Source organism: Podarcis erhardii (genome assembly GCF_964252035.2).
Source record: "Podarcis erhardii genome assembly, chromosome: 1".
Classification (NCBI taxonomy): Eukaryota; Metazoa; Chordata; class Lepidosauria; order Squamata; family Lacertidae; genus Podarcis; species Podarcis erhardii.
In genome coordinates this window covers 95,803,729-95,830,582 of record NC_138497.1, presented here as the reverse complement: position 1 = coordinate 95,830,582, position 26,854 = coordinate 95,803,729, and positions in this window count along the sequence as shown.

The following is a 26,854-nucleotide window of genomic DNA, read 5'->3' as shown; positions in this document are numbered from 1 at the left end:
GACCATTTTGAAACTGGAGCTAATAAATAGGAAGCTGCCTTATATTGAGCCAGACCACTGGCCAGTGGCGTAGCGTGGGGGTGCAGGGGGGCCGGCCGCACCGGGTGCAACATCTGGGGGTTAGGGTTAGGGGGCGCAAATCCACGGGTTAGGGGATGAAAATTACTTGCCTTGCCCCGGGTGCTGACAACCCACGCTATGCCACTGCCACTGGCTCATTCGGCTCAGTTTCAACTATACAATTTGACAGCAGTTCTCCAAGATTTCAACCAGAACTGCAGTTGCTGGAGGGTTGAACCTGAGAGCCTCGGCATGCAAAACAGATGCACTACCACTGAGCTATGGCACTTCTCCATACTGATGCTAGATTGCTAATTGGAACCGAGTGCTATAAGAGTATAAGAGTATTACTCTGCTGCAGGGTTGGGGACCCTTTGGCTCTCTAGATGCTGTTGGATCATAAGTCTGGTCAGCCTTGACCATTGGCCCATGTTGACTGCAGTTGATGGGTATTGTAGCTTACCAACCTCCTCCGCTGAACTAATGCTTTGCCAACCCCACAGGCTCCTGTTCCATTGCTAGACCCAACTTCAAGGTCAAGTTTACAACATTCACACCCAGCCCTCTTCTCAGATAAGGAAAAGCAGGAATCTCTCCCACTGCCTTTGTGCTCTCTGTTTTCCCTAGTTGACTTCTTTCTGTCCTTTTAAAAATGTATTTTGCCTCAAATCCACAACAGCTGACTGGAGAGCAACTTCTGTTCAAAGGCAGCATTGTATCACACACTTCCTCCCATCCTAGTGCTGGCCACATACCATCCCAGCCTTTGCTTGGTCCACAAAATTGTGTGCTAGAAATACAGTTGTCCAAATGGCTGTGAGAAGAGGGGTGGGATCAGTGTATTGGATGGTGATATCACAAAGACATTGAAGGCTGCCTTGAAATAGCATCCCCTTACAAAGTTCATCGAGAGAGGAGGGCATTGATGGGTTTCCAGGGGGAAGTAGCAGGTTTCCTCAAGCACAGCTTATTTTCTAGTGGCACTTCTTCCTCCCATGCCAGCAAAGCAGTTTAGGAAGAGAAGGTGAAACTGAAGACTCCTTGGCATCAGCACCACCATGGGAACTTTTGATAAAGGGTGGTATATAAATCAAATCAATAGATAGATAGATGATAGATAGATAGATAGATAGATAGATAGATAGATAGATAGATAGATAGATGATAGATAGATAGATACGAGTTCTGAGCTCACAAGTTGTTGAGACAAGGCTGCAATCTCTGCTGGATTTTTTTTAAAAAATGTGAAGGGTTTTTGTGTTGTTAATAGCAAGAAGACCTTGATTCAATGTTCCATTTTTTAAAAAACAACAGCAACAACAACCATACTGTTTATTTTGCAGCCCTGCAAAATCACTCTCTTTCTTTCTTCACAGTGTGTCAATAGCCATGATTTACAGCTCAATTTCCTTGGCTGGTTTGGGCTGGAGCACATTAAGTAGCAGTGAAATATTATTTAAATCTGGAAACCCAGCAGAATCACTATAGAGCAGACTATACATATGGTGAGCAGATCCATAGGACAAGGAGGTGTACTTTTGCTATCTGTAATCATACTTCAACATGAAAAGAGCAAGTAACAATGTGATTATTATGGGAGAAGCCACAAACTCACAGGAGTTTGCCGCCTGTTCAACTATGTTAGTGTGATCCTACCTTCTTTGTTGTTAAGCAGGCAACTCATACCCTCTGACTGTCATGGTTCATCCAGAGTAGCCCATTTTTTGGCTCCTTTCCTGTGTGAATCTCTGCCTTGAGAAAGTCACATTTCCACCACTCCTTGCTTTTGTGGTGTGTTTCAAACCTGCTGAGCTGCAGGCTTCTATGGGACACATAGCTCTTCCTCAGAGAGTTGTCTTACGCAGTCTTGCTGTTTTACTATTTCCTTTATCCCAGTCCAATATGTGATTGATTTATCTCCTTATTCCAATCCCTAAACTGGCTAGAAATGAAACTACAGACACACACCAGGCCTTCTAGTGGTTGTTGGACCTCAGCTCCAATCAGCCAATAGTCAGAGATGATGGGAACTGAAGTCCAGCATCATGGGGGGGGGGTGAGTCACAAGTTCCCACCCCTGCGGTGGGTTTTGTGCAAAGCCTTGAAAACAGGACATGTGCTTTGTTGGGCAGCAGCTACAGAATGCAAAAACTGGATTTTGCAGACTGGGCCGAGCCTGAAGAATTGTGCCAAATTGTTCATTCTCAAACCGAAAATCTTCCCAAGAATTCTCAACTAGAAACTCAACAGCAAAGAGTACCAAAGGAGGCTGGGAGCACCCCAAACCATCTACACACTGTGCACCTCCCCAAACAAAATCCATTGTAAAGAGATGATGAGAAGATGTGGAGAACCAGAAAAAAGAGTGAGATAGCCATTTACTCAGACATCACCCAGCCTCAAAAGGGCAAAGACCAGGACTCCAAGACACTCTACGAGACAGTGAATAACTCCATATTGAGTCTCTCTGCACTCTGCTTACTTTTACTTGTTATTTAGGTTCTAAACAGCTCCATTGAAAATGAAGGCCAGTGTTCCTCATTGACACTTATGAGGAATCTAAATATGACTACAACCTTTTGGCAGAATCAGCTAAATTTGCAGGCAAATGGTCATCCTGCTTTCAATCCATTCACAAGGGTGGGTGTGCTTACTTGATGCAAATGTATAAAAATCCTCCCCTGGATTAGGTTTTCCTTCCTTTTCCTTCCTGCCCCTGCTCCAGGTGAACAAACAAGGAAGTGGTGGTTGTGATTTTGGTGCGTGCCCATCCATAATGTCATTGGGCAGGTCTGGATACATCCCCCAATTACCGGGACTGTCAATGCCTGTTTTCAAATAGGAGTACTGCAGGATGATGTAGAATCAGCCTGCAACAAGATTTTTATTTTTGGAATGAAACCAGTTTCTCAGGGGCAAAAAAACCCCCAAAACTGCAATAGATCTAGATTGCATGTGGACCGCATTGGAGGTGGGGAGGAAACCCCAAGTCTCCACGGATGCTAGAATAAAATGTGTATTTCACAGCCAATTTTTATTCAGAGTAAGCCACTGAAACCAGTGAACATGTCTAAATTAGGTCCTTCAATTTCAGTGTGGGGAAACTGAACTCTGAGAAAAACTTAGTTGCATAGCACCCAGGCTCTTTTTCTCTTATTCACACACCTCTGCCTTCAGGGAAGGGAAAGAAAGATCAGAAGAAGGAAAATCACTTCTTGCTTCCTTTCCCATCTTTCACCCCGTTGCATCTCCCTGGTGCTGCATTTGCGACGGATTAGTTAAGCATGTGGATATCCAGTGAAAGGCCTTTAATTCTCGGTGGTAGTAGATCTCCTTCTTCTTCTTTTCTGTGTGTGTGCTCCGATTAAGGAATTCTGCCCGCACCCCTGCACACCATAGACTTATCGCACCCTTTCTCTAGCAGGTCAATCAAGCCCCAGTTGGGGAACCTCTGACCTAATGTATCATTACTCATGTGCACATCTATAATTTCAATCTTGGCAGAGTCCCTTTTAATCAAAGCTGCTGATTAGAGACTTTCTCATGAAAGACGAGCTGCTGCTGCATTTAAACATACGGTGCCTGGCTTGTTCATCTGTGGATTTGGGTGGGTGTTTTTCTCTGCCACACTTATCTGATTCTAACTCTGAAGGGCAGCACTTGTCCCCCAATCCCCTTTCACTTTGACCACAAAGAAACTTTTAAAGCACTCACTTGTCCCACTATATGTTCGCTGGAGTAGCTTTGGTAATAATTTATCCCAAACAGTAGCCAGATATTTGAAAGGAGGCCAACAACGTGTTAGCTCTTGTTTTGATAATCAACAGCAGAGTAAGATAAGAAAAGAAAATGTTAAGAAAGTAGTTGTTTGGTTTGGCTTGTTCACAGATAATCACTGGTCTATCATTTACTTTTTAGAACTATGGTTGATGGGTAGCTCTTTTCCTCTCACACACCAATCTGATTAGAAAAATTGTTATATATACACACACACACACACACAAACATACATACATACACTGGTTTAGAGGTTTAGATTAGTTGGTACTGGTTTAGATCAGAGTTTTCCAAACTTGGATCTCCAGCTAGTTTTGGACTACAATTCCCATCACCCCTGACCACTGGTCCTGTTAGCTCAGGATGATGGAAGTTGTAATCCAAAAACAACTGGAGACCCAAGTTTGGGAAGCCCTGGTTTAGATCAACAGATTGTGACACTAGATCTCTGTTAGAGGCATTTCCTCTTTCACACCGGAAAGGAAGAACTCATACATTTGGAAGACGTGTTCTACCACTAAACCACGAACCCCTCCTTTTATGCAGCTCACAGTACTGGGTTCAGAACTTCAGTGCTACAGCTCCATAGATCCTCCTTGAGTTCTATTTAATGTAGCATGAAGGAGAATGTTCTGTCAGGGCAATGATTTCTTCTTGTGCCTCTCTCCCTTGCTTCCCCCGGCACACACCCTAAATCTGTTCTGTGGGTTTCCCCAACTCTCCATAGTTCTGTGGGTTTTCCCAACTCTCCATAGTAGATCTGGGGAGGGTGTGGGGCATGTGCAGGGGGGAGGGAGAAGTCTAGTTGTGCTGGTGCTAATCATTGCATTAATGCAAATATTTAGGTAAATACCACCCTATGTTGCCAGAATACAAATATAATAAACTCTCAGAGCTGTGATCTCAATCAACACTAATGTTGCACTTGAGTGTTCATTTAAGTCTGTGTGGGTAATCAAGTGCATTGATTTATCCAAGCCCCATCCTAAACTTTGCAGATACTCCTAGGGGATGTATTGTGTAATGGTTCGCTGGGCACTGTTCATGCAGCCATCATATCCGCACTTAACATATCCCAGGACTACTGCAAGGCTGAAATGAGGTGACCAGCATGCATATCACCCTGAGTTTCTTGCAGGGAAGGGAGGGGGGGAGAGTCAATGTTAGAAATCGTAATACTCCTCTCCTGTCAAATTCTGCCCCCATCAGAGGCTGTTGAAGCTACTTTATCACGACAGTATGCAGTGAAGAGACTATAATATTTATATTTGTCTTACCTTGGAAGCTAGTTCAGAAAAGCATCAGAAGCATATGTGGAAAACGTGATAGAGGAAGCTGAGGTTCTTTTAAATGTTGACCTTTCCTGTGGTCGTTGTGTTAATGTGATGTTGTATGTTGGGTCCTGCCCATAGTTTTAATTTGTTTTTGTTTTCTTATTCATGTATTTTCTTGCTGCCACTAGATTTTCTTCTGTTCCCGATCCAGAAAGTAGGGGGTGAGAAGCACATTGGTGACTTCTGTGGCAGCATTCTTGCTTAATCAATATTTAGAGTGACAATTGCTAAAGAAGGCAAAGGAGTTAGAACCTGCCAGATCACTCTCTTCACTGTTGGCACAACCCAGTCATTGTGCACACTGAAGAGAATAGCAATTGACAAAAAGCTTGCTGATTTTTGCGGAGCTGGATTACAACAAGCCATGCAAAGAGGGTGGATTATATATATATATATATATATATATATATATATATATATATATTTGCACCATTAAAAATTCAGGCTGAAATGCCTTCTTAATCTCTGTACTTTTCTAATTCCCCAGTCATGTCTCATATCAGTTTACTCTGAGCATTTACTTCACTTCATTACTCCCTAGCCAAAATATCTTCTGAAGGCCGTCATGACAGATTTATATTCTGAGCATCAGACAGGAATGAAGTTCTCTGCTTTTCCTTAACCTATACTACATAAACATGTCCACTGTAGCATGCAGAGGGCTTTCCCAACCCAGCTAGCGTACAATATTCCTTGTCTGAGGACTAAGGCTATGTCGTCAGATACCCCCAGAGAGGGAGAAAGAGAGAAACTATGTGTGAATGGGGAAAACAGCTCCCTTTCCTTCCAAGAGAAGTCAGGCCTGATGTATAGAATGGTTTACTGGCTGCAACTGTGACAGGCAACAGCATTATATATAGAAAACAACAACCAGATAGATATCACAGGAACAGAATGGTCCAAATATTTCTATCAGGGTGTCCTGCTCTCCAGACTTAACAACAGAGTTTGCTTTGTATATATTATTTCTGTGTTGCAGAGGAGAATGCACTGGATGAGACCTTTAATGTTCAAAGGAATTTCAAGGAGCTGGTATCCTTTTTTATGGTGCATTGATGATATGTGCTCATGATGCTATCAGGGCGGTCTTACACAATCCCAGGTAAATGGCATTTCCATGCACTCTGGCTTCTGTCCTGGTGTCCTGTTGCACCAGAAGAGGTTTAGTCATGCTGGCCACATGACCCGGAAAGCTGTCTGTGGACAAACGCTGGCTCCCTCCGCCTGAAAGCGAGATGAGCGCCGCATACCCATAGTTGCCTTTGAATGGATCCTTTACCTTTTACCTATTTCTTTACCTTTACCTATTTCACCCACTTTCTTTTTGTTAAATTTGTGAATAATATTATTATTTTTGGTTGAAAAGAAAAGAGAAAGAGAAAAAGCTTCACTATGATCAAAGGAAGCGACTCCCAGCTATGTGTGCAGAGAAATGTATCCATAGAGAATGGAGCTGGCTTTCACTCTAGATTCAGAGGAGATCTATTGAATATAACCTTCCATGTGCTTATTTAGTTCAGCTTTTCAGTTTCAAGTTGTTTCTTTCTTGATAAACAGATCTAATGGAGAAGAAGGATAATGTGGTATGTAATGGTTCAAGTTTGCTTCCACTTGACCCCCACTTGACATCCGCTTCAGTGTGTATGGCATAAACTGATATCTCATCCATACATACAATCAATCTTCTTTCCTCCTGCTGCTTCTGTTCCCCCATCTCTTTCTTTCTTTCCATTTGCTTAGCTATATACTCCAATTATAGGGACGCGGGTGGCGCTGTGGGTTAAACCACAGAGCCTAGGATTTGCCAATCAGAAGATTGGCGGTTTGAATCCCCGTGACGGGGTGAGCTCCCATTGCTCGGTCCCAGCTCCAGCCAACCTAGCAGTTCGAAAGCACATCAAAGTGCAAGTAGATAAATAGGTACCACTCCGGCGGGAAGGTAAACGGCGTTTCCATGCACTGCTCTGGTTCGCCAGAAGCGGCTTAGTCATGCTGGCCACATGACCTGGAAGCTGTACGCCGGCTCCCTCAGCCAATAAAGCAAGATGAGCGCCGCAACCCCAGAGTCGTCCGCAACTGGACCTAATGAATCATAGAATCATAGAACTGTAGAGTTGGAAGGGACCCTGAGGAGCATCTAGTCCAACCCCCTGCAATGCAGGAATATGCAGCTGGTCCATACAGGGATCAAACCTGCAACCTTGGTGTTATCAGCACCATGGTCTAACCAACTGAGCTATCCAGGCTCATCAGGGGTCCCTTTACCTTTACCTATACTCCACTTAAAATGGCAGGACCTTGCTGAGTAAAGGTTTGATACAATTGTCTACTTATTTACTTATTAAGTTTTATACGAGTTAACTATTTCCTCCTTGCAGGAGTTGTGCTGCATTCAATTACCCTCAAATATCTTTTCTTTTCTTTTTAAGGTTCACAAAATTATTCAGGCAGGTATCACTTGCCACTGTTCATATCACAGACAATTCCCAATAAGTGCCCTGACATTTGAGCAACTGATTCCACACAAAAAATCACAATAGCAATGAATGCTATCTGAGACAAGGTATCCAAAGTAGCACTGAGTAACCTTTCCTGTCCATGCAAAGATTTCTGCTTCCACAACAGGACTCCCCACCCCCCACCCACACACCTGCTCCTGCCCCCCAATCCACCCTCTGGAGAAGATCTGTGCAAGTGCTGTTGCAGAAGCAGAAATCCTTGCACTGACAGGACACATTAGTTGGATATCACCCAATATTTCCATGAACCCATTCTCCAAGATACAAATTGTTGCATTCTGGATACTGTACTTGCAAATTGTGTCAGCACTGAAACAAAAGTGAAGACTTCTGAGAAACAAATGCCTTCCAAAGGGAAGGACTCTTAGGAGCTTGCTGTTACTATGTGTTTTGAAAGTGGCAATGGTATTTGGAAGTGACTGACATACAAAAGGTTTTGTCCACACTCTGTTTACAAAGAGTCCAATTCCCTGCTATTCATATTCAAAGCAGGGCCATCACAACCCACCAATTTGTAGCTTACTTGATGAATGCATTCATAAATAGCTTCTCCTAAAAAAAATGCAGTGTCATTAACAATAATATATATATATAAACAATTCCAGCTAATGGGGCTCCTCTGAATATGACTAATGTTGGATATTACTCAAAGCAGAAATGAGGAAAGATCTGAACGTCCAATTTGTAGCAGGGAACATCTGAACCAGAAACTGGACTCAGCGCCACATTTCCAGTTCACAGACGTGGCAGCTTAAAACTATCATCTGAATAACAATTTTTAGGGATATGGTCACTCTTGCATTGAAATGGCCTCGGTTTTCCAAATCTACAATATTCTTGTCCTAATAGCATTTAGAACCTAAGAGTGCAGGCTAGCCTAGAACCAAAAATCCAGAAGGTATTCCACACCCACCATGCACAGTATCCCATTACTCCTCAGCCACCCAGAGCTGGAATTGCATCCTGAAGGTGTTCTTGCTTGGTAGGGGAAAGTCAACTGACTATTACATTTGAGTATGTAACATGTTGTTCCTCTGTATTCATAGGGTCGAGGTGGAAGGACTGTGATCATGGTGGGAGGATGCACCTAACATTTATAAATTCAGTAGAGCATCTCTACCAGAGTTTGCATTCTGAGTGTACATCTCATGAGAATCATGCCTATGTGCAAACACTTGGTTGCTTGCATGGACCCTGTGTGTGCTGAAAGGTGGTACTTGCCACCACAAGAGTCATACTTTTCCTCACGCATAGAGAAGAATGACATTGCATACCCACAGAGAGCTTAAGCTCAGATGTTAAACTAAAGCTCCCTCCTTGCCTCATGTTTGAGAAAGGCCCCTGAAAGCACATGATGTGGCCACCTTCTTGAAGCTACACAGACCAAGAGTCTAGTCAGTGCTTGGTAAAGTGACCACCTGTGAACCTCACAATATGATTCACGTTGAAGATTTACTGTGGAATCAGTGCCGCTCATGCAAGCAACCTTTTATGCCATCCACATGTTCAAAATGCCAGCCCATACTTTTTAAAAAATAATAATAATTCTGATTTCTTCTTACTGTGGAGGATCTGTTAAGTAAAAGTCACCTGGTATATAACCTCACTCACAGTTAGAAGAAGAAGAAGAGTTTGGACTTGATATCCCGCCTTTCACTCCTCTTAAGGAGACTCAAAGCGGCTAAAAATCTCCTTTCTCTTCCTCCCCTACAACAAACACTCTGTGAGGTGAGTGAGGCTGAGAGATTTCAGTGAAATGTGACTAGCCCAAGGCCAGCAGCTGCTTGTGGAGGAGCAGGGATGCAAACCCAGTTCACCAGATTACAAGTCCACTGCTCTTAACCACTACACCATGCTGGCTCCCAAAACCAGTGTGAAACCAGTTTTGGGGGAAGTCTCTCATGTGTGTGGTGGGACCGTTTCAGTGAGTGGCCTCTGTGGCTATTGCCCTGCTCCTCACCTGAGTACATCCTAGCCCTTTTTTGTTTCTGGTGACCCTAACAAGTGTGCAGAAGGCATTCTGGAATTTCAGCAACCCATTTCAGAGGACCTAATCTTTAAACATGTGGGGGATTACCCTGAAGACTGTAATCACAGAAGATACATTAGGTTTTTATCAGAAGTTCAGTACAGCTAAATATCAGTCTTGTGCAAAACTTCTGTATTTTTTTTATATATGTAAAAAAAAAAAACAACCACCAAATGGAAATAGATGCTGCCCACCTTTCAAAAAGAAAGAAAGAAAAGGACACACCTCCAATGTGTCCACTGTAAGATATGATAATTTGGGGCTGGTCATGTTTGCTCTTCTGCATTTCCTGTAGGGAGAGAATTACTAAAGGGGCATGTGTGCACAGGTACAGGAATATCTGTGCACTTGCCCAGAATGGGAAAAGGTAATGGAGGGTAGAATGATGAACACACAGCATGAAATAATTCCATCAAGGGATGCCCACTGGGGTGGATAGGAAACAGCGCTATAACTATAAAAAGCATAATATGTATACTTATGAATGTGCTGACCCTTGTGTGCCAATCACACACAGAGAAAATACAGGCTTGAACAACTCATTTACAAGGGATTGCCCCATCTCAAGGTGCCTAAATGCCCCAAATAGTAAGGGGACAAGAGTGCTTCATCTCAGCACATAGAGCACAATTGCTGCAATTGCTGAAATATATATTTCAGAGGCACAACTCATAAGCACCAAGGATTAAGTGGTTGAAGGGTTCTACGGGAAAATGGTAGAATGGAAGGTGAGAGGGCTTTCTCTTATTAAGTATTACAGCTTGGCTTGTCAGTTTGGTATTTGAAAGGAGTGGGGTCAGGTGAGTGGTGCTGGATAAATCACAGCAATTTGAGATATCACTTTGCTCTCCAATGGCATTTGAATTTCTTCCACATTATAACAGCTCCTCTCTTCTCACTCTGAGTGAAATCCTTCACTCCGGATTATTCTTGGAGGGCTTTGTGCAGCTCGTGTTGGATGTTTCCCAGGTCTACGTTCCCCAAATATTGCTACAATAGTATGGGTGTGGGAATTCCGATTCCCTCCCCACCTTCTAAAAAAGGACATCTGCTTTTACTATTTGGCCTAGTGTGGGGTTGAGGTTAGAAGAGGAAGGAGCTAGCCGATTGGTCCCAGAGGATTGATTACACTTGATACATTGGATGTCTGGTTTTGATGTCCCTTGTTCTTATTTGTCCACAGCCAGTATGTCAAGATGCACTGCAGCTGTGTGTGTGTGTTTTGCATGTTATTTAAAATCCATCTAGAAATAAGGTTAATCTTGGTAGAAAGGGGAGGGGGTTGTTAATGCGGAAGTAGTTTATAGACTGGGTTCAGATTTGGGTCTTAACAATGGAAAATCTTGGGATCTGGGATTTTGACTTACAACAGCTTACTTATGTAACATGAACAAAAACATCTAAAACATTCAGGAGAGCTGGCCACAATCTCTTCCTTTCCCAGCTGGATAGATCAGATTCATCTGAAGAATATCCAAAGATTCAGAAATCAGAAGCATACTATGCTTTCAAAGTTTCAGAAATCAGAAACATACCATGCTTTTGAATTAAAGTGCTCTCCAAGTTTTTTTTTATGTATATATTTTCTCTCGTTTGTGTGTGTATTCTATGCAAAACAAGAGACACTTTTTTCCCCATTTGGGTCTTTTTATTTTAGAGAAAATATGAGCAGGAGGTGTCATGATAGAAGGTCACCAAAATGCATGACATATAGAAAGTGAATAGAGAAAAGGTTTTCTCCCTCTCTCATAACCCCAAAGCATGAAGCTGAATGTTGGATGGATTCAGGATAGGTAAAAGAAAGTATTTCTTCACACAGTGCATAGTTAAACTATGGAACTCACTCCTAGAGGAGGCAGTGATGGATGGTAAGGATATTGGTGGCTACCAGTCATGATGGCTTGCGCTTTTTCCATGGCCAGAGGTCGTAATGGTTCTGAATACCAGTTGCTGAAAATTACAGGAGGGGAGAGTCAGGTCAGGCTTGTGCTTTTTCCACAAGCATTTGGTTGGCCACTGTGCAAAGCAGATTGGCCTCATCTGGCAGGTTCTTCTTATGTGACTAAGTCACTTGTGCCCACCAACCATGTTCTTCAAAAAGCACCATTAAATTATGCCACTGCAAACTTCTGCTGTGTGGATAGCATTTGACACAAAAATCTCTGCAAACTCGGAAAACAATAATGATGCTAGGTAGCATTCTGCCTTTTTGTGAACTGGATATTAAAGCTGAAATCTCACACCCATTTTACTGAGGAGGGAGCTCTGTTGAATTCCATGAGACTTATGCACAAGTAGACATGTTTGGAACTGCACTCTTATAATAGCCCTCTTTGTGCATTACTCATATGTAGAAGGCAAGCTTCTCAAAAGAGGGCTCTAGATGGTACATTCAGCCCCACCTCCCAAGTCATGTTGCCCCCCCCCAATGTCTTCATCATGTCCAGCACAATTTATGCAGTGGGAAGCTTTTCTGTTTAAGTGGAGGCTCCCTGTGTGATTGAACCTTTTGCCTAAAGGGGGTTCTGTGGTGTATATATTAGGCCAAACACAATGATTGTAATGGTGGTGAAAGGAGCAACAGCAGCAGGGCTTTGGGGGATGGGGCTAAATGCATGATTCAGAACCCCCTTTCAACACTCACCCCTCTGCACATGAGTAACACATTAAGAAGGCTATTATTGGATTTCAAAGAAACAAGACAGACAAGTGTGACTTCACTATCTTACACTACGTAAAGGTAAAGGGACCCCTGACCATTAGGTCCAGTCGTGGCTGACTCTGGGGTTGCGGCACTCATCTCACTTTATTGCCTGAGGGAGCCGGTGTACAGCTTCCGGGTCATGTGGCCAGCATAACTAAGTCGCTTCTGGTGAATCAGAGCAGCGCACAGAAACACCATTTACCTTCCTGCTGGAGTGGTACCTATTTATCTACTTGCACTTTGACATGCTTTCGAACTGCTAGGTTGGCAGGAGCAGTGTGGCTTTGGACCTTCCTGTGTTCCTGATCCCTGCTTGGCCTCCTGTTCCTGACCATCCGGTGCTCCTGTTCCCTGCTCGGCCTCCTGTTCCTGACCATCCGGTGTTCCTGTTCCCTGCTCGGCCTCTTGTTCCAGCGTTCCTGTTCCCCGCCCGGCTCTCCGCCTCGGACCTCGCCCCTCTTCGTGTGGACTCAGACTACGCTCACGGTACCTTTCCCCCGGGTCCAGCACAAGCAGGGACCGAGCAACAGGAGCTCATCCCGTTGTGGGGATTCAAACCGCCGACCTTCTGATCGGCGAGTCCTAGGCACTGTGGTTTAACCCACAGCGCCACCCGCGTCCCTCTTACACTAGAGTGTGGAAAAAGACCCAAAAAAGCTTCTCTTTTACTCAGTTGTTGTGCAATTATTGCAAAGTCAGTTGAGTCAGGTTAATTTTTTTAATGGGCTAAAATCAGTGTAGCTCTACTGCCTCCAAATGAATTATGCCAGCTTCCCCCCACTCTGAATCAATATTGACATCTGCTTAAAGCCATAATCTCATCCATCTTTCTCCTGGCAACATTTTTACATCTTTTCTTTCCAATCCACCCTCCCTTACCACTTTCTTTTCAACTCATGGAAGGAAAATATGCTGGTGTACAAGCTGCTCTTGCAAAAGACGGTGTGGCAAGTTTCATGCAACAGTAGATCTTTGTCCCTACAATGCAGGAGGGTGGGATGGGGGGAATAATTATGAAGACAGAAGCCATCCCCTGGAAGGCAGGAAGGCTCTTTCATGACACTTACAAACATGACAAACATCATCAGGTTCAATGACATCTAAAATGGAGAGCAGAGAGGCAAGATGAAGACATCTACATAGCAAAAGGAACACAGTGTGGTAGGAAACAAAAAATGTAGGGCGACTTGGGAAAGAGCTCAGAAACAGCTGAGCTTGCGCATCCTTTGGGCAACCAGCGGCAGACCAAAAGAAAGAGATGTAAAATATTTCCCCAATTTTATTTTATCTGGGGTTTTTTAAAGATTGCCCTGAATTGGGAACTAGAAAGCTGTCTTATAACAAGGTCTATATTCTACCCTGGCATTCACAGGTCTTGAGCACAAAGATTTTCCCATCATGTTCTAACTGGATATGACAGGGATTTGAACCCGGGACCTTCTGCATTCAGAACATCTGCTTTACTCCTGAACTTTAGAGCCTCTTTCCGTTACTCAAATTCTCAAGAGCTGTATTCACAGCCTTTCCTCATCCTTTCCACACATCCTTTTGCCATCATATCTCTTCTAGTAACTGGTTCAGCATGCACACTCAGTGAGCTCAGAGTGGCAAATATGGCTCTCCTCCCCATTTTATCCTCACAACAATCCTGCGAGGTAGGCTGGGCTGAGAGGCAGTGACTGGCCCAAGTTCATCCAGTGATGAGCAGGGATTTGGTCCCAAGTCTCCCGGGTCCTGCTCCAACATTCTAACCAATAACTGGCTATAGTACATTAAAGTCAGAAAGGAAATACTTTCACTTGTTTTCCAGAACAATTGTTCCATTTTTTAAAAAAAATCATTTGCATACTTTTTGAAAGTAACCCCATTAAACTCAGTGCAACTTAATTCTGAGCTGACCTTCATAGGACTGAGAATTCAGTATTGTGTAGAGGTTAGAGTGCTGGACCTAGACAGGGAAAAGCAGGGTTCAAATCCCATGAAGCTCACTGGGTGACCTTGGACTGGGGGTGGGGGGTGGGGAGGTTGTTCACCTTGTCATATACTAACTCTAGAGTTTCCCGCATAAACCTACAACAGGAATGTTGTGACTGCCTATATACATCTATAGTGCATTCAGGCCTATAGAAATGAATCTAAAGCTACGTTAGCATATGTTGTGAACCTTCAATATGGATTTAAGCACTGTGAGTACTTTGTACTGCAGTCCCATAAATCTTAACTCCACAACATTTATGAAGGCTTAAGTGGTTTTCACCAAAAAATGAAGACATTCAAGCCCATCCTTGCTGGATTTTCTGTTAGTTTCCTGGCACAACACACTGCCATTTCTACTGTTCATGTTTTCCTTGATTGGTTCAGGATGTCACAGAATTTCCCTAGGAAAAAGTTGCTGGCCGTCACTCTCTCCCTCTTTCTCTCTTTAATCTGGGCAAAGCACTTTGCGCTGTTCTCTTAAAGGTATTTTCTCTTTCTCTTTCCTAACCACATTCATGCAACAGACACGCCTTTCCAGCCTCTTCCATTGAAGAGCTCTGTGCTGTCAGCTGGGTGCAAAGACTGGTGCTTGTTTTGAATACAGCCCCCCCTCCCATGTTTCTTATTTCAATAATTAAGCACAGTCAGGGAAAACATTTTGCTGTTGCACAATAGAATGCTCTTCCACACATTGCTGACACTTAAAAAAACAACAACCAGATAGTGCACTCTCATCTTGACGAAATTAACAGGAAAGAAATATGAAGTTTCCACCTTTGACTACATACTTCCTTGGTATTCTGGAACTAGATCTGAGTGCCACCCCAAATATTTTCCTCTCTCATCCCCCAGTCTCTGACATGCATTATACAAGGCACTGCAGTGACTGAAGACAAAACAAATTCTGTATAAGGAAATGAAGACTGCAATAAACATTCTCTCTTCTATTCCAATAACCATATTTAGGGAGAAAAAGGCAAACAACAACAACTTGGTGAAGTGTCCCCTGGTCTTTTTTAATGTCAGAAGGGCACACAAAAACTAGTTTCAGTTGTGTATGGGTGTGTGTGTTTTAAAAAAACCCCCTAAGGTTTACAACTTTAACCAAGGTTGATGGCAAAATGCCTAGAGAATATTGCTAGCAGCCTGTTCTTCTATGACACCCACTCTTCATCTGGATGTAATATCTCAATATTGCTGCAGAAGATTGAATTTTATTTAGGCTTTAAGCATGATAATAAAAAAGCAAACCAAATACTTTGATGGCAGGGGCTTTGTCAATTAAAGGAGTCGGGTTTACAGACAGACAGCTGAATGGTTGACTTTATCGCGTGCAGCAGATTAATGAAGGCTACCGCTTGTCAACTAAAAGGAGAGGTCATCAGGAGAATATTTCATTGGCTTTTTTATTTTTATTTTTTAAAAATGGAAAGAACAAGATATGCTCGCTTAGTGCTAGAAACAATGATCCACTCACCAAAGAATCAATGCTATACATCACCGACAAGTACCGGCGACTCCTTTCTCAAATTTGAGCATGAATCATGAGGAACATTTGCTGCATCTTAACTCAAAACATGATGAAAATAAAGCTATTAAATGTGATTTCCTCGGTTAATAAATATACAAACCAAGCTTTCATCCCAACGGAGGAAAGGCAAACAAAAGAGTGCCCCAGATATTTTGGACTGCAACCTCCCACCCCTTTAATGCTACTCTATAAAGCCATGATTACACAACAGAAGCAAGACTTTTAGACTTCCATTAGTCAATCCAGTGATGCTCTCCATGGAAGCATTTCAACAAAAGCAGGCATTGGGTGTTTTCTGCTTGGTCCCATCCCATTCCTGCTTCTCCTCTCTCACTTGCTCCTACTTCATTAGGATGGAGCTGATGGAGGAGGGATTTCTTCTTCTTCCAGGAGATTTCTAACAGGACACAGTCCACTCCCCTTGTTTATGCCTGTGATGAACACAGCTGTGAAAGCCTTTCATCCTCCTGGCTTTCTGTTTTTTGCTTAGGCTACACATTAGCAGATATCAGTGGAAATGTCTTCATCATGAAGGTACAATAAGTGTAACTTACTATTTTATTATTATATCATGGTCTGTTTGTTTATATGGGGTTGCAATTAGCTGATGTTCCACTAGTGGAAGCCAGCCTGAAGATTCCTGCTATCACAATGGGACTTTCCCTCTGCATGCCCCCACACCCCTCCCAAATCTGCTGCAGAGGATCAGGAAAACCCCCAGGACAGGGCACAGGAAGGGAGGTGATAGAGGAGAGATTGTTCTGTCAGGCAAGCAGAAATGATTTAACGGACAGAACATTCTCCTTAGCAATACATGGAATACAACCCACTCTGCTTAGTGCCAAAACAGGTTTCTAATCAGCTTACAAGTATATTAAGAAAAGATGACACCAACATTAAATATCAGCATTTGCAATTAAAACACACAGCAAAACAACTCCATTAAAACATTAAAATATAAGCATCATATTGTAATGTTCATTTTCATAAACAATGAGTCCAAATCATCATCATCTCCATTGAGGAAAAGGTGGGACAGAAATCCAAGAAACAAAAAAAATCCAGTGCAGAAGGGAGAGATGGAAGGTGGTGGAAGTTCTGTTGACCAAGCTGGAGTCAGCTCAGTTGTGTGGTGCTGATAACACCAAGGGTGTGGATTCAATCCCTGTTTGGGCCACCTGCACATTCCTGCATTGCAGTGGGTTGGACTAGATGAGCCTCATGGTCCCTTCAAACTCTACAAATCCATGGTGCTATGTTGCATGGGGAAACTTGGTTGAATACAACCCTCTGTCTTATTGAAAGCCAAACTTTTGATGGAAACATCAAGCCCCTTGAAAATCCAGTTCTCCCCTAGACCACATATGGGTTTGTATTGGGTTGAGGTGTGGCAGGGAAGTCTGCTACTTTTCACCTTGATGCATGGAAACCAACCAAGCCCTGATTCCTGCCATTCTTTCCCCAGCTTCCTGGTGTTTTAATTGAAGATGCTGTAGGTCAGCCATGCACAAAATCTTCCCCTTGCCACCTAAAAGCAAGCTAGTGTTGTAAATGAACCCAGATACAGACATTGAAGTCCCTGAGGGACTAAGGAAGAAGACAGACTCAGCTATAGCTGTATCCTCCCCTTATACCGCATGGACAAAAAAATCTCAATTGCTGTCACTCAGAGAAGAGGACCCATGAAAGTGTAATGTTGGGAATCCAGTGGCAGCATGGTCCCATAGCTGTAGAGTTGCATCTATCAATGTGAAGGACTGTATCTTTTTGTGGTTCATTTTTTAATTTTATTTTTTATTCATTTGGGTGCAGGAAAAAGAAAACACATCATTCTTTTAAGCATTCAAAATGTAAAAAATAAAATAATGCTGAGCAACAGCTTAGGAAAATGATTCATAAAAGAGGAGAGAAGACAAGGTCTTCCAATCTGATATTGGATATTACTTAAGGGATATTTTGGGGGAAATCCATATTTTATAAGCATTTCTACCTCCCATTGTAGTTTACTAAAAGGATTTATATGCAATCCTCTTAATTGGTGCGGACCCTGCTGGGAAGAGAAATGTGCCAACACATTCTTCATTCTGATTAGGCTCCAAGGAATATATTGTGTTGCGAGACAATTACTTTTATTTCCTGAATTGCTTGAACAATGAACAATGTGCTGTGTGGTTTTTTCTGTTGTTTTTTTTAATCCAGAGCTGCATTGAAGTGGGGAAAGAAAGAAAGAAAGAAAGAAAGAAAGAGAGAGAGAGAGAGAGAGAGAGAGAGAGAGAAGTGGGGGCGTCCAAAAAGACAAGCAGCAAGAAATATATGCAAATAAATACTGAATCACACCTGTAAGCTATTGTGAATATAAACCCACAGCCATCAGACTTGCCAGCCAAACACATATTTCACAATTAAGTGAGCAATTACCCATTCTTTCTCCATTGAAATAGGATGCACTAAATCTATTCCCTGGCTATCAGCCCATTTAAAGAGCAGGCCATCCATCTGGGTCCTGATTAAGTGGATTGTGTTATAGTTGGTGGGTGGAGTGGAGTACTTTGTATATCTCCTCGGAGGTGCTGAGTGTCCTTATCTCTGTGCGTCATTGATGGGAGATAGAGGCTCTCAACACCTTGAGAGAGCCTTTGGACTCTTCCCAGAGGCCCTTTTCCAGTTACATCTCCAGTTGCTTAGTCAAAGACAACTTCTACAACCTGAAATGCATCTCTCTAAAGTTCTACATTGGGCCTCTAATGCTATAGAGATGTGTGTGTTAAAAATGCAGTGCTTGACTTTGTAGCAAATTGTGATCATTGTGAGCTGGGGATGCTTCAGTCCTCATTTCTCATTTTGTTCTTCTGACTTGTGTCCTAGACTTAACAAAGAAGGCAGGCCCTCGTATGCCATTAGCAGCCGTAACAAGCCAAGAGATCACTACTGATGACCAACATCAGTTATCTTTTAGTCTTGGAAGTGTGCCTTCAAGGTAGGGATGGGGTCTGAATTCGATTCAGCTCACTTTAGGCATTCTACCTAATTCAGGCTGTCCTAAACAAGCCTGACAACCAGCCACACTTTGAAATTCACACTTCTCTGAATTTTGCAATGAAGTTATCCAGCCACGTATTGTGTAAAAAAATATATGCATATAATTGGGTAAATTGTGCATATATTAGTGAAAATAGCACACACACAAATGCATTATATTAGGGAAACAGTTTTGCAAAATGTGTATATAGGACAAATCCTCATAGAACGTGTATCTTAGAAGAAATTTGAGTGAAAATGCTGGTGAAATTTCATGAGGACCTCTTTTTTAAAAAAAATCACAAACTGATGTGGAAATGTGGAGAACTAAACCTAAGACTCAAAACATAAGAAGCTGAGAGACACAGAAATTGACAGTATTCTCCCATCCCTGCTTCCAGGGTCAAACTACATGATCAGCAGAATCATGCAGTACTGCCCACCTGGGACTCCCCTGCTTCAGAATGCAACGGCAGGTTGAGTCACACGTGTAAATTAGAGTGCTCCTGGGTCCAACTTTACAGAGGACCATTTTCTATTTGAAAGGCTGCCAGAGGACAGGTCTCCATTTCAAGGAGTTCTCTGTTGGAGGAGCTGCCTGGTCCAAAGTTCAGTTAAAAGATGGAGAACCATAAGAAGGGCAGACAGGAACCTTGAAATTGCCAATCTATAGCAAGCAACATTGGTCATTTGTTCCCACTGTGAGGTATATTTCTGCTTAAATTACAGCAATTCTGGGTTGCATCTTAGGCTGTCTGTGCATGAGTGGAATAGACTTCCCCTTGGGCAACAGGGCCTCATGTTTCTCTCCTCCCCTGTGAAGTCCTCCATTCACCATCATAATCTAGATGTTGGAGGGCACATGAGGGCTGCAGGCAGGAGAAGAAGGTGGGATCCCATTATGCAAGCATATATCTGCCCCCACAAAGTTGCATTCTGCCCACTGTGTCTTAGTTAGGACTGCAGAGAACCCTGTGGCTGAAGTTTTAGGGTAGCGTGATTGGTGTGGTAGAATGGACCACAAGAGGTAGGGGCACCAAATTTTAGCATTGCACAGCACTGAAATTTGAGACCTCAAAGTCCGTCACTATTCTAGGCAGTAGTGCATCCAGTACTATTGTCCCAATACTTGAAGGAGCCTGCTTGACACTTGAAGTGATTGCATTATAAACAGAGGTGCATGGGGGGGGGGAGAGAGAGGGGGGGATTTGTGCACCATGGAGCAGAATGGAGGTGGGAGGCCCGCCATAGTTATGCAGAGGAGTCATCTGAGCCTAAGGAGGGGAGAGATGTTTCCAGCAACCCACTTCCACAGCCCCTCCAGATCTCCTTTTTATTCAGTATGTGTGATGATTTGTGTTCATGATGATATGAGGGAACTTAGACTTTCCATACTGTTCACACTTGCAAAAGTTTCAGGGTGGGCATGTGCTTCCAATCATATTGCATTTCTTTGACAATGGAGGTTACCATAGTGGTCAAGCTTTTTTTTTTTTTTTTTTTTTTTTTTTTACTTTAAAGGGGCGATGCCAAAAGGAAGGAGAGGCATGGTTTGAAGAGGAAAGCAAGGGGGCAAGGGGAGCACTGGTATCCTGTGTCCCCACTCCTCAGGGCCGGCTACCAGAAAATGAATCTGAGCAACTAGCAGGTGGCTGTGATAATGTGAACGGGGATATCCTATAATTCATTAGATGGGGTTGCATCAGGCAGATAACAATGCTATGTGGTGCTCTCTCCCGATGCTGGCTGGGGCTCATAAAAGCTCTAATCCAAAACATCTGGAGGGCACCATGTTGGCCACCGCTGGATGGGGGAGAAAATGAATTTGAGCAACAAATGGACATGGGTATTGTCCTTTAGAGTGCATTAGAATGGCTTGCACATCTTCAGAGTCAAAAATGTAGAAAAGTATAGATGGAAGATAATTGAAATTATGCTGAGAGCCTATGCATTTTTATATATAGATGGTTGTTCCAAGAACTTTCCATTTTTATCAGCAGTAAGCTAGTTGGCTAATCCATATCGGGTGCCATTTTATGATGGATTGCACTCAGGACCAATTGAAACCCAGCTCGCTTTAAAATTGATAGCACATAGACCAACAGTGGTGGTGCAGTTTTTCATTAAATGAAATGGAAAAGTGATTTCATAATTCTTTCTGTCTTAGGTTGCTTTAAAAGAATTTTAGACAGTTAAAAATTGCATGGATTTTAAACCATATGTGTGAGAGTGGAAAAAAATAAAGGTTTGTGTTTTTCCTATTTTTAATATGAGCCAGATGAAACAAAAAGATTGTTTCCTTCCAAACTATGGGTCAAGTACCTCTATAGGCTTTAAGATGACTCTGTAAGCTATCATGTTATCTTTCTTTCTTGACAGTGTACCATTATGTGGTGTATCATTTCAGCATTTACTATCTTTCATGTCCTTTTATCTTCATGCTAGGATTTCTTTTAAAATTCCAGTCTATACATTTGGTTTCATTACATAAGTCTGGCTTTTACAAAACAGATTTTTTTATATATATAAAAAATGTTCCTCATTTTCTTCAGTTTCATATTTGCCAGAACTGACCTGAAACAGTATATTCGCTTTGTTGCTTTTATCATGGGAGATTAAGAAAAACAGTGCAGCAAATGAAGAAGAAGAAGAAAAGACTTCAGGTTGAAAGTCTGGGAAAACAGACTAGCAACACTGAATTTCACTAGGTTGTATGGAATGGGGACTGAGGCACCGGCATAGACCTAAAGCTTATAAACAGTAGTCAGATTGACAGACTAGCATGAAATGTGCTGGGTGACCTTGGGCCAGTCGCTTTCTTTCAACCTAACCTACCTCACAGGCTTGTTATGAGTGTAAAATGGAAGGGGATCCAGGTAGACGACCCTGGAATCTTTGAAGGAAATGTAGCACAAAAAATGTCACAATAACAATAAACAAATAATAGGTCAGATCCAGAGTTGCATGAAATGAAGGTCGCTTGTGCAGCTGAATTCTCCCCCCCCCCCACTGCAGTTCCCTCCAGATCTGAAAATCCTCTCCAGAATGTTGAGGATCCTCCTGAAGAGGTGGAATGGCATTGGGCGAGGGGTGTTCTTCAATGGGAGATGGAATCACCTCTCACCAGTGGCCTCTACCTGTTTTTTTCTGATTCCCACCTCCAGGCTGCATGGCACTCCATTCAGGAGTTTCCAAACCCATCAAAGAGCTTTCAACAGATGCAATGGGGGCAGAGAAAAGAGGCAGGAAAGTGGTATGTCATGGAGACAATTCCTAGCACTCTTAACAAACTACAGTTCCCAGCATTCCCCATGGCTGTTAAAGTGGTATAATAGGGCTTTAAACATATGATGGATCCAACCCAATATCTTAGTCATGAAATCATCCCCAAGGAGACCATTCACATGTTATTTACTCTGTCCTATATCCTATAACCTTTTTTAAAAGAAGCATTTGAGGACCCCCCCCCAAAAAAAAAAATTTAAAAAATGCTACCAGTTTTAGTACTGCAAGTTTGGGGCTAAATTATTGTTTGTTTGGGGTTTTTTTTTACAAAAAGCATCTGGCAAATATTAGTCAAGCTTTAGCACAGATAAATTGAATCAAAGAATGCTAACGCCATGAGAAGGGGAGAGAGAGAGAAAAGGAGAAGAGACTTGCTCAATGCTGTAAGTGTATCAAAATGTTTTGCTCAAACTTTCATTTTCTTCCTGCAAGGGTAAACGTCTAGAACTGTTTCTTGTGGGCAGAATGCATCTGCTTCCCCTCAGCCTAAGTATGAAGCTATCAAAGCCGTTTTAAGGATTTCTTTTAATCTCGTACACAAATTCTAGGGGAGGGGAGAAAAGCCTGACAGCAACGTGAGATCTTACATAAATTCCTATTCCCAAACTCCACCCCTGCACTTTCAAATGCATCTTTCCAAACAATTCATTTTATTTTCTCCCATGTATCAAAGATCATATTGGATTTTCTTTTGAGAAAAGAAAATAATTAAGCCATCCATAAAAGATTTGGCTGGTTAGGAACGTAGCACCAGATAGAGTTACCTCAGGAGTTGAGGGGGCAGGAGACCAGGGAGAGGCATTAAAGGAAAATGAAGCACTAAGTTCAGCAATCTGGGGAATTAAATAAAAGGGGATGTTGTTTGGCTGGAGTCAAGGGGCATAGATCCCCTGTCAGTTGGGAGGTTACAAATAGAACTGCAGGCTTACCTTAAATAAATGCAGATTCTGTGGATTTTCTTGAAACAATTGAAGGCTAATTAAATTAGAATGGAGCAAGGAGTATTTATAAGGTATTCCTCTGCTTATTTTCTGCTAAGTTCTTGGATTACCTGTGATTCCTTGGGAACATGAGGAAGATTGATCTCTGCATATGGCACCAGCAGAAATAGTTTATGTTGTAGCTCTCCATTCAGATGCACAGAGTGGGTTGAGAGGTAGCACTCCCAAAAGGCAACTACTGGGCTGTGAGGGAGGGGGAGAAACAGACGTCATTGCATGCCTGTACTTTTCAATACATATTGCTTGTTGAGTCCCCTTTGTTTACATGGCCAACTGCTCTATATTATTTGCCTCTTTCAAATGCATGTTTGCACTTGCAGCCAAATAGTTTGAAAAACTGAACACCCTGAGAAGGGGTGCAGTTTTGGGTGTAAGAGTGAGCGAGCGAGCAAGCAAGTTATAGTTTATTTCCTCGTGTGCCCAGCAGGGCCAAAGACGAGTCACAGCTGCAGAGAAAGGGACTTCTGGAGGCTTCTCAGGTCCTGAAAGCAGGAACTGCCTGCCACTGGTTGCCCCGTTGAAGACTCCAACTGGTGTAACCTTCAGTCCACTTGACTCTAGAGCTGACTGGCTGCTGTATTGAGAATGGCAGCACTTCCTTTTCTGTGTAGCACAGGAACAGCTATTTGCAGGTGGCTGCGGCTGCTGCTTGGGCTACAGGGGAAATCACCCACCATCCTTACTGAGGGTGGTGGTGGCTGCAATTATCAGTGCCTAAACCCCCCACCACGGGGCCTCACTATACAAAGAAGGAGAGTTGTTTGGAGAGCCCCGCCCCCCTCATTGACTATCATACTCTGAGTGGTTTAACAATCTATCTCTCTTCCCAGGGAATTCTGGGAATTCTGTGAGGGGAATAGGGGTTCCTAACCACGCTCAGTACCCTTAATAAACTGTTATACTTTGGGAGAAGTCGTGACTGTTTAAAGTCGTCCAGCACTACTTTAAATGTATGGCGCAGATCAGCTTTAAACTCTCTGCCACAGTCTTGAATAGAAGAGGGGGGAATTATAAAAGGCAAGGATTATAGGGAACAGGATAAGGTGGTCCAGAAAGTACCTGCTTCTGCGAGTGTCTAACACTCTATTATAAAACGCCAACAGAATTAGAACCAAAATGGGAGGCCACTGAGAAACAAGGGGATTTCAGCATGCTTGGGACAAGTTTTGCACAAGTACAATAAAGATTTATAAACAAATAGCACACACCCCAAAGCAGCTTAATCAGAACTGAGCATGCTCAGTAAGCAGGGAATGTTGAGTGGCAGTTGAAAAAGAAAAACACAAAAGAGGGAGTGGAATACCCTACTTGATCTCCTTACTGCTTATAGTATCCCAAAGAAAGGCATAGCTGGAAGGTAAGTGGAATCACAAACAGGATCACTCCCAATAAAGGACAAGGATACAAAAATACAGTGAATGAGAAAGGGTGTTGTATGCGTTACAATTTTTTTTTAAAAGAATGCTAATTTCTCGTTGTGCATACATTCTGATTTTCAAGTATCAATGCTTTTACACATATAGGCAAAACAGCACCATCCACATACCTGAGGGAAGTGTAAGAATAGGCTTGAGAAAATGGCAAGGTTCGCAGAAGTACAAAATATCTTTATAAAAAAGAACCCTAAAGGGAGAAAGGGAATCTCCCAATAAAGCCCAATGAGGACATTCTTTTGTTGTTGTTGTTGTTGTTTAGTTGTTTAGTCGTGTCCGACTCTTCGTGACCCCATGGACCAGAGCACACCAGGCACTCCTGTCTTCCACTGCCTCCCGCAGTTTGGTCAAACTCATGCTGGTCGCTTTGATAACACTATCCAACCATCTCGTCCTCTGTCGTCCCCTTCTCCTTGTGCCCTCCATCTTTCCCAACATCAGGGTCTTTTCCAGGGAGTCTTCTCTTCTCATGAGGTGGCCAAAGTATTGGAGCCTCAGCTTCACGATCTGTCCTTCCAGTGAGCACTCAGGGCTGATTTCCTTCAGAATGGATAGGTTTGATCTTCTTGCAGTCCATGGGACTCTCAAGAGTCTCCTCCAGCACCATAATTCAAAAGCATCAATTCTTCGGCGATCAGCCTTCTTTATGGTCCAGCTCTCACTTCCATACATTACTACTGGGAAAACCATAGCTTTAACTATACAGACCTTAAAGCATTCAGTGACCATCAAATGCTGACTGACCATGGCAAGGGAACAAGGGGTCGGTGAGGATGTAAAAGCAGGTGAAAATTGAATGGCATGCAATATGGTTTTATGGGGAGTGAATGAGTAGAAATCAAAATATCTATTCAAATTCCCATGGTCAGTTTGGAGACTGTTTGATTTATACTGTGGCAATCATAGTTCAAGTTGATTTTACATAAACTGAATAGAGAGTTTGGAAGTAAAACACTTCGGGACTAGCTCATGATAGTGGGAGGAAATGGGCAAGTATTTGCTCAGTCCTGCTGGGAAAATGGATCATGTCCAAAGGTGTCAAGACTAAATTGCAATGGTGCTGGTACTGTACCTTAGGGGATTTGCATGCCATATGATTCAAGTTCAGTTAAAGCACTAGGAAAGTCAATTCTTAATTTTGCTGACAAGTGTGATTTTCAATTGTAGAAAAATACCATTGAAATACAGTGGTACCTTGGGTTACAGACGCTTCAGGTTACAGACTCTGCTTACCCAGAAATATTACCTCAGGTTAAGAACTTTGCTTCAGGATGAGAGCAGAAATCTCACAATGGCGGCGCGGCGGCAGCAGGAGGCCCCATTAGCTAAAGTGGTCCCTCAGGTTAAGAACAGTTTCAGGTTAAGAACGGACCTCCAGAACGAATTAAGTTCTTAACCCGAGGTACCACTGTAGTATATTGGACCAGACATAGTACTTCTTGGAGGAAAGACCCACTGAAATCAATGGGACTACTTTAAGTCTGGATCTAAGCCTGTATCAGCTGCATGATAATAATCACAGTTTCTCTTACCTCTTCAGGAAAAGGAAGCATCAGTACAGGCAATAAAAAAATATATTTTGTTTAAAAAGTCAAGCAGAATAAAAATCCCATTTGCCTTCAGAACATCTCTCAAGAATTCAATGCTGTAATGAACTAATTTTCTAGCAGTGTTTGCTACTGTTACAATTAAGTGATCAGCAAGCAATCCTAAACTTGCAATTTGTCTTCTACTTTCCTCCCAAGTCTATTTTAAACCTCTTTGGAGCATTTCATACCATTTATACAAACCATATGCAAAGCACATGTGTTCCATCTTAAGGCTATGGGAGCAACATAAATTTCATGCGCAAAATATGTCAGACACATGTGCACACGTCCCCTAGCCACATGTATTTTGGGTCAGGAAGAAATCCAGCAGTGTTTAAATATGTGCATTTATTTGAGAGATGGCATCGAAAATCAGTCTTGTGCAATTTGACTTGAGGGCTGGAGGGTTGGTCACTGTGTTGCCCAAGTTGCACACCAACCAATAATTTGTTATTCTTCTATGGATGGTACTTATGCACATATATTGAGATTCTGCATTGGACAGTGTCATGGAACAGGGCTTATTCTGAACAACCCTATATCTAGCACTCCCAGAACTGCTCCAAGATGAGCCTAAGCCAACTAGGTTTCAGTCTG